The sequence below is a fragment of the Dipteris shenzhenensis genome, chromosome 3, assembly GCF_047967505.1.
Source record: "Dipteris shenzhenensis isolate YYH24624 ecotype China chromosome 3, Dip_SZ_1.0, whole genome shotgun sequence".
Lineage (NCBI taxonomy): Eukaryota > Viridiplantae > Streptophyta > Polypodiopsida > Gleicheniales > Dipteridaceae > Dipteris > Dipteris shenzhenensis.
The window spans coordinates 37,074,555-37,083,384 of NC_141598.1; the positions used below are offsets into that span (position 1 = coordinate 37,074,555).

At 44.1% G+C, this 8,830-nt stretch overlaps 1 protein-coding gene and 1 long non-coding RNA gene across 2 annotated transcripts in view; both read right to left on the bottom strand.

The window, feature by feature from the left end:
* Positions 1-3,637, bottom strand: part of LOC147903732 (B3 domain-containing protein Os07g0679700-like) — a 121,216-nt gene extending 117,579 nt beyond the window's left edge. The window contains exon 1 of the mRNA XM_087400946.1: positions 3,566-3,637. The gene's annotated coding sequence lies outside the window, so the exon portion shown is untranslated. The remainder of the gene's footprint in view (positions 1-3,565) is intronic.
* A 1,675-nt stretch (positions 3,638-5,312) lies between these two features.
* Positions 5,313-6,364, bottom strand: LOC147903733 (uncharacterized). Its single transcript, XR_015540581.1, has 3 exons — positions 6,289-6,364; positions 5,739-6,087; positions 5,313-5,362 (listed from the first exon to the last, which is right to left on the bottom strand). It is a non-coding gene; the product is annotated as an uncharacterized LOC147903733 (long non-coding RNA).
* Between the last annotated feature and the right edge of the window lie 2,466 nt (positions 6,365-8,830).

Sequence of the window (8,830 nt, forward strand, 5' to 3'; positions counted from 1 at the left end):
AGAGTTTGACCTTGGTGGACTCAGGAGTCAGACTTGCGTGGAGCTTTGAAGCAGCTTGGTGTGAGAGACTCATGGATGGAGTTCTAAGGTTGCTAGACATACAATTGCTAGAGGAAATTGTGTGGGGCAGCCCATTCTAGATTTCTCTAAGCAAGTGGGTATTTTAGTTCGCATGAATTAAGGATGATCCTTGCTGGTGTGGCCAACCTGATGACAGTAAAAACAGGTACGTACTTCTTTGTGCATTATCAGGCTTTTGCATCCACATAGCATAGAGACCATTAATGTCCATATCTATGTTTGCTTTGCTGCCTCTGTTGTTGCACACCTTTGTTGCCTAGTGGTGAAGAGCTACTTGCAGCCTTTGCTCCTTGACCCTTATTCATAACCTCTTTTAAGCAAGTGAGAAGCTTTCTCAGTCATACTGGCTCACAGGGACACATCAGTTACACAACTGAATCTGGGAGAGAAGACCATGTCTGGATTCATGTTGCCACTTGCATAAACTGATTCACATAGTGTTTGTCGAATTCGGTTGGGACCTGAGTTGTGTCGACGAGTTGATCATTCAACTGTTTCCTATCCATGAGGGCACCCACTTGCTACATGTCTCAAGACATGCATTGAAACACATGGCTGCCAAGAGACACTCCCCATTGTCATACTGCTTGACCACGGTGGAGTCACTGTAAGGAAAGCAATCAGACTCACCAATCCTACTGTCGAAAATTGAACTGTGGAGGTTGACGATTTGAAGCAGCACGCTTTCAAATGATCAGATGCAAGCGGTCCCCATCATACACTGTTTCTGCCTTCCCCTCACCTGTTCTCTCCTTTCTCCTCTCGAGCCAATGAAATAAACTCAGAAGGAAGCTTCTTGGGATTTTGATACTTCTGAAGCCTTCAAGACTTTGTTAACTTGTTGAGCTGCTTTGCTTCCCACTGACTTTTCATCATGCCAGCAAACAAAGGTAGTGTCCCCAATCGAGACTTCGTGTTTGTCCACATCATCTCCATCATGCCAAAAGCTAGCAGAGATGGAGCCTGAAAGAGTGAACTCATGAGTGGAGACTACTACATATTATCCAACTCCCGATCGTGCTCAACACATTCTGCATGCATTGGTACCATGGGATCAGAGGATCTGCCCCATCTCAAAAGAAGCATGCGTGTTTAAGAGTGAATGCAATGAGAAAAAAAAAGAGAGAGAGAGAGTGAATGCAATGACCAATGAGAGAGAGAGAGAGAGAGAGAGAGAGAGAGAGAGAGAGAGTAGGGGAGGGGGGGAGGGGGGGGAGAGACCTGCGCACACACAGCCGAAGTATCTGTCCAATCATGAACTGGAGGTGGTACCGGCACTCAATTAGTCCAGACACTACTCTTTCAGTCCCCAATATTAAAACTTGTTTTTCTAAATAGCAACGAATGGTGGTAATCTAGTCCCTCCATACCATATGCAAGTCCCTCCTTCCATCTTATATACCTTTGTAAGACTAGAATAAGTCCAATCATACAAATTTAGAATTTTTGTTGTTCTAAACATCAAAAATCTACAAAGAAAATGAAAGAGAAAATGAAAGAGAAGAAAAAAGAGGTAAACAAAAACTTTTATGAAAAACAAAAGGAAGACATACTTAGCAAGCAAAGCAACACTTATGTCGTCATCAGTGCCCAAGCATAAGCAGCTATACTAGGTTTCTAAAGACCCGCGGAGTCTCTTGGGCAAACCCAACGCTTACTAAAATACGTCAAATAAACAAAAGAGAATGAAAACAAGAAATAAAGAAGAAACGAAGCAGGTGACTAAGCAAAAATTAACAAGCAAGTCAAGAAACAAAAACTTCCAAAAAACTAGAAACTCTCTCTCTCTCTCTCTCTCTCTCTCTCTCTCTCATTTAAAACATAAAAAGCTAAATGGCCCTTTACACTTATGTATCGTTTCTACAAAGAGGCAAAAATACATTTCTAACTTAGAAAGCACAAGCATACTCAAACAAACTCTCTTTTGAAACTAAAAGATGACAAATCAATAGACTTAGACCTTTATGGTTTTACTGATGTAGATTGAGCTGGTAGTGTGGATCACAAAAGATGTACATGTTTCTCCTCCAATCTTGGCTCAATGACCCTCCTTCCATCTTATGTCTACCTAGGATTGACTTTACTGTTCGAACAGCAAAGAACCTTCAGGAACTCCACAGTTTGGATGAAGCCTAGTCCCACAATGGTGGTCATGTCCAGCCTTCTAAAGGAGGACTGAAGCACAAGGCTGGCCTTCATATAATCACAACCTTGCAGCTTGCCATCCAAGAAACCCGACTACTGGCAGATGTGAAGATGTGTCCTTAGACTTATCTAAACCATACAAGGCATACTGGATACGAAAATTTGCCGAGTCATAGCTTATCTGATATAGTGCCATAAAACATTGAGATGAATTTGCCTGGCAGAATCCTTCAGATTGCACACTCAAAACCCACCTGATCAACTCTGCTTGGTATCACATTGAATACAAGGTGACCCCTCAAAAGTTCAATACAAACTAGACACTTTAGCTAGGATGGCGTTATGCTAGAAGCAAGCTTATGTTTTCTTTGTGATCAGCATCCATCACTTTATCAATTTATCTCCAAATATATTTTTGGATGTAGCCAAACAGCATTGGGTACAATGTTCTTGCAGAACGGATGGCCAATAAAAGGTTCCAGCACCCACATAAAGTCCCAATAACTGTTCTATTATATTGAACCATGAGGGGCAAACAATGAATAACTTGATTCCACCCAGATGCAAGCGCCACTTCAAAATCAGAACGAAGAAGAACAGGGCAGAAAACAATACGAAGATTCTCAAAAGTTCAGCAGCGCCAAAATTTCCAGGACGGGTTTGACCAGCCAAACGAGAAAACCATACTTTACATCGTCTCTCTTCCCTATTCTATATCCTCAGTGACTATAACTTTTTTCTAGACACCTATTGTCGTTGACTTATGTAGCCAATTCTCTAGCGGCTGCCTGAGACTGTGGTTCAACTTGGAAAGGCATTTCGTTGTCTCAGAGTCATGGCCTTTTTTTGGCTGCTATTTATTACTAATTTTTCCCCCGCTCGTATGAGCCACATCGGTGCATGAAGGCCCGCAAGAAAGGGCAAGCATACTTTTGCCTGAGGCATAGCGTTTTGGGAAAGCCACCATCTTACCAGTTGAACCGTCGTTGCTTGAAACTTGACAATTAGCACCCTCTGCCTATCCAGTCTCCAATCCCTCTAATCATGCTCGTTCTAGACAAGGTCCAACTAAACACTAGACTCACGACGGAAGGATACGTTGCAGTAGCAAGCGCTGGGAAGGATCAGAACGTCTGGAAGTACCAATAAAAGGAGTCCTGTTTCAATCAGCATATTCTAACCAGCCACCCTATATAGAGTAAAGCAAAAACTTCAGATTTGAAAGATTGACTTCAAGCGACCTTTCATGAGAACAAAGCGACGACGCCGACGATGACGAATCAGGCGCCGAGCTCTACCATAGCTCCGACAGCATTGGACGTCTCAACATGGGACCTACCTCGCTCGTACCGACAACGATAAAGGCAGCTGAAGAACAGTCGATCTTAATGAAGACCAGCGGGCGAGGAGGGCGAGGAATGGAGGCTTCGACCACAGATAGAGTACCAACAAGAGTATCAACAAGTAAATTGCTGTGTTGTTCCCAACATGGAATACCAAATTTCGAGAAGTTTACGTTCAAAACGCGATCCCAGCAGTTGAGTCAAATCTGGGAAAACCGTAATGATGGTAAGTAGCGGCTATAATTAGGGACTGTCCTCTAAACGCCGGAATAATGTTTCCCGAGTACGCGTCGCGCACCCAATATCGGCCTTAATTTCTAGACGCAGTTCAAGGATCAACCTGCGGCTGATTCAGTTTTATAACCTGCGAAAAGCATGTTTTTGGTTGCTGGACTAAAAGACATTGTATTCAGAGTAGCTGGGAGGACCCGATTTATCTGAAATCGTAACGTTATTATCTTGTGTGCGCGTTATTTCATGACCCAGAAAGGCCGATATGAAACGACAGAATGACTGCAGCAAAGGGCTGGAAAGGGTAGAAGGCTATGGCCGCCGTCAACCCAGACAACCGATGTGAGAGGCTGACGACGCGAGGTGATAGAAAGCTACAGGTGGAGCGAGGGATAGTACCAACGTGGGGGGGAGTGAGTGAACTAGCATGAGTGCAAACGTAAGACTACAATGGTGGAGATCGAGAGGAGGGGGGAGAAAGAGAGAGAGAAAGAGATATAAGAGAGGAGGAGGGGGGGAGAAGGGAGGATAACACGTACCCACAAGTGTGGCAGAGATCTGCAATGCGGCCGGAATGCAGGAACCAGCCGGGCATCCAAAGGGAGGAGGTGGCGGTGTTGCACTTGGTATTCTGACAAAACTTGGGGGAGTGGGAGGGGGTGACAAGGGGTAATAGAGGGGGGGAAACTGGGGTGATGTTTTGGAGGTGGTGTTGGGGAGGAGGAGGAGGGGGAGAAGGGAGGGGGGGGGGCTGAGCCATGGAACTTTGGAAGGAGGAGGAGGAGGAGGAGGAGGAGGAGGAGGAGGAGGAGGTGGCTGCAGAAGGTTGAGTAAGAGCTTGCAAGCTGCAGGAGAGGCAAAATATGGGTTATAGGAGCAGGAAGTGAAGATGGCTGGGCTGGGCTGGCCGCTGGAGGAGCAAAATATGGGTAGGAGGACGAAGTGAAGCAGAGGCAAGATGGTTTTGGAGGATCGTTGATTTTGCTGTGAGCGACTCAGATGTGTTGTGGTTTGTGTGTGTGTATATGTGTGTGTGTGTGTGTGTGTGTGTAGGGAGCTCAGGATGGGTACTTGAAAGGAGGGCGGTTGGATGAGTGGTGCGTGGTGTATTTAAACACGTACGCTGGCTGCCTGCGAGGAGAAACAGCAAGGCCAACAACAACTCAACAGGAAGACCTCAAACAACAAATTAACACAACAGAATTCAAAGCCAGTTTGTGCAGCACCACAGACTACAACAGAACAGATTTCAACAGAAAGCCAATGTGTGCAGCAATAGATTAGTGAAAGCGCACACAGCTTATCTACATATATATATATATATATGTATATATATATATTTGGTGTGTGCATGTTTCATACAAGCACGACTGTTTGGCCAATTCAACGTCGTCTTCTTGAATTATTTCACCATAACCTGGTTGTGCCTTTCCTTCCTTTCTTTCATTTCCTTTATATAATTGTGGGCAAAGTAATAATCACTACGGCCTCCTCTTCCTTCTTTACTTCCTTCCTTTCTTCAATCCTTTCAGTCGTTTCTCCACAGCGCCTCTCAGCTCTCTCTGCACACCACCACAGCACAGATAAGACACCATGAGAAATTTTGTCGTCCATCCGCCCGCCCCCTCGCCCGCTTTGATGCATGCATGCACCCCTCTTCGCCAACCAACCTGCCCCCCTCGAAAAACAAACACGCAACGTCCTATTTTATCCAGTGTCCACCCCTACAATCCATGCATCTCTCTCTCTCTCTCTCTCTCTGCACCTCACCCACCCACCGCCGCGTCCTCCTCCTCCGCCCTCCTTCCTCTCGCCCCCCACCTTTTTCCTTCCTCCGCCCCCCCTTCCTCCACCGCTCCACTTCCCCCAATGCCCCCTTTTCCAACCCCCTTTCCGCCCACCCGCATCCCCAAGATCCCCCCCCCCCTTGCATCTCACCTCTTGACTTGATCAGCTGCCTTGCGTTTTTAATCTCCTCCAGACCACACAGGACTAGTTCGGTGACGTGCTCGATATCCTGTATTTCATCCGCAGTTCTCCTCCTCCTTCGTACTTAAACCCCGCTACACACCGGCCTCCCTCCTAACCACAACGTCTGCCCAACAAAGCAACCCTTTTCTGTTCTCAGAGAACAGAATCGAGCGTAGCGATCTTTCTAAACACCAAGGTCACGTCTTCGGAAAGTGACTTGACTTTACGGAAATTGGCCCGTAGCTTATCATCAGAGCATGATACATAGGCGTTGCTCACTCGGCCTTTTCGGTGATCTACCGGAAGTCTTCGAGATCTGCGCATTAAAACGCATTGCTTCAGCAGTCAGCCGCTCCAACAAACCACACAAGCCTGCTGCCTACCTTAACAGAACGTTTCCTATCAACAGGCCCCGACGTCAATGCGCGAGATTTCTCGCAAACGAAAGGAAAACCAGCTAGAAGGGAAAGGACCCGACTGTCGAGGGAAAACGCATGATGAACAAATCAGATCGTACTTGCCAGCAAGGAAACTCGTGATCCGATTGAGGTAACCGTAGAATTCGTCGATGATAGATCATAGCGAGAGGCAGGGATAAGGAGGAGGAGGAGGAGGAGGAGGAGAGAGCAAAGATCAAAGATTATGGGAAGCTGATGGGGAGTCCCATGTGACCCTCATGCACGTTAGCTAATCAGCTCCCATGCATTTGGCTTAGTCATAATCGTCATGTGACCCTCATGCACGTTAGCTCGTCACCACACATCCCCCCCCACATGTGCAAACGTTTTCATTAGTAAAAGTGCTCTCTCTTGGATTCCAAATGTCGTCAATGCCACGTCGTGCACCCTCCATTTGAGGAGTGTAAAGTCCCTTCATTTGGAGGTTTTTCACATATCTTGTTCATTGCACCCCTGTAAAGTCCCCTTCATTTGGACGGTTTTCACATACCTCGGCGGTGAACTCATTCATCTCTCCACGATTTACATTTTTCGCTCAACCTTAGTTTCTCCTCACATCCTTGAAATGGAAATGCCATGCTTATATTTGGCTCTAGCTTAAGTCTACATAGAGCCCATCACCATGTATCTCTTTGTGACTCTAGCTTAAGTCCTCTAGCTTAAATCTACATCTAAGAGCCCATCACCATGTATCTCTTTCTGACTCTAGCTTAAGTCTATGTAGAGCCCATCCCCTTTTGAGAAAGACAAGTAACCTTAAGTGCTCACCCCTTTAAACATTTCACATTGATCTTCCTTGTTTCAATCAATGACAACATCTGATATTTTATGTTAAACTTTTACATTTGGTACTATAAGTTTTTTTTGTCAAAAGCCCAAGGTTCTGTACTAGTCAATAGCATTACCTCGATAGAGGGTAATGCTTTAGCAAAGACTTAGAAATCCACTAGTAGAGGGTAGTGCTTCAGCAAAGGCCTGGAACTCGGTTAGTGTGATTTTTAATGTCTTTTTCCGTTTAAAGTAGGACTCTCTCTCTCTCTCTCTCTCTCTCTCTCTCTCTCTCTCTCTCAGCTTTTATCATCCTCTCACTCGTTGCTCCCCCACCATAATTTATGATTCCAACAAATCGTGAGGTAGTTCCTACAAGCATTAGTGTTCACTAGTATTTTTCCTTATGACTCTCTTATGACTAGACACAATTTGTGTGCACACAAAGAAATCACTCTTAATTTTTAACATTGCAAATGAGTAAGAAGTTAAAAATATGGGGCACTCATCAGAACTTATAACCCAATAATCAAATACACTATTTATCGTTTGCATGCAACAAAAGATCATTCCGTCATTCTTACAAAGGGCTAAAGCACATCATTGTCAAGACTAAATAGTTTGTTATCAAATTCTACAAGCATGACCATGCATGATGGTGTCTACCCAACCCTCCCCTGAAATAAACAAAGCAGGGTGGATTTTTATTTTACAAAGGGGATATACTTTAGCTCTTGGGCCCCCTCCTCGAAAATCCACCATCAACCATAAATATCTAAAAGCCTTTCTTCTGGACATAGACTCAAAGTTGGTATAATATATGTGTGGCTTTCAACAATGATAACATTGTAAGGAGGTCAGCAACCTCTTAGTCTCTAGCCCCATCATTGGGCCCTAGTGTCAAGGTTGTTTAATCTTCTCCTTGAACATATTACTCAATACAACAACATTCATCTTTTCACAAATCCTTTGTAGCTCCTTTATAATCCAATCTTAGGATCACCAACTTTCCAGCTAGATTTTAGCATTGACAATGAATGTCTTTAAATTCTCATGCATGAGTAGTGTAAGTATAGTAGTGCAAACACCAGCTTGTTTTACTCAAGCAATACCTTAAATAAGTAGTGGTACAAATGCTACCTTACATGATTAGGAGTGTAAGTGTAGCAGTACAGGTGCTATCTTACATGAGTAGTGAAATTGTAATGGTACAAATCCTACCTTGTTTTATTACCCTTGTTTTGCATTCACCTTCCTCCCTACTTTTTATTAGATTTGTCCTTCTTCTTGAAGGTTGGCATACCTATTTGTAGGGTCTCCTTTTAAGTACATCCTTTTGGTTACATGTTTATAGATCTACTCCATTTAGGAACTTGCCTCCATTGCTACCCAGTCCTTCGCCAAGCAATTCACAATTCGACAACCGAAAGGGGTTAAATGCATGAATTTATGCATCCTCTTCATTTCTTGCATTGGCCTCCCCACATATTCCAAACCTTACAACTTTGGAAAGCAAGGTTGATATAGTATCTAAATCAATGTTCATGTCAAGTTTGACATTATGGACACTAAATGGTAAAGATTGTGCCTAGGAATGTTCTTTTTTAAGTGGTATGCATCTATTAATTTCAAGACTACCAAGAAAGCATGGACAATGTAATAAAAAAGGAACAAATTTCCCACCCTACTCCCCCGCAACCTCTCTATCTAATATCCTTAGGTAGTTCATTGATTTGGTCTATTTTGGTACTTTATGTTGCTCACTAGAGAAGATCATCTAGTCTTCCCACATGTCATTATAGATTCAAATGAATCTTATTGAATTCATGTAAG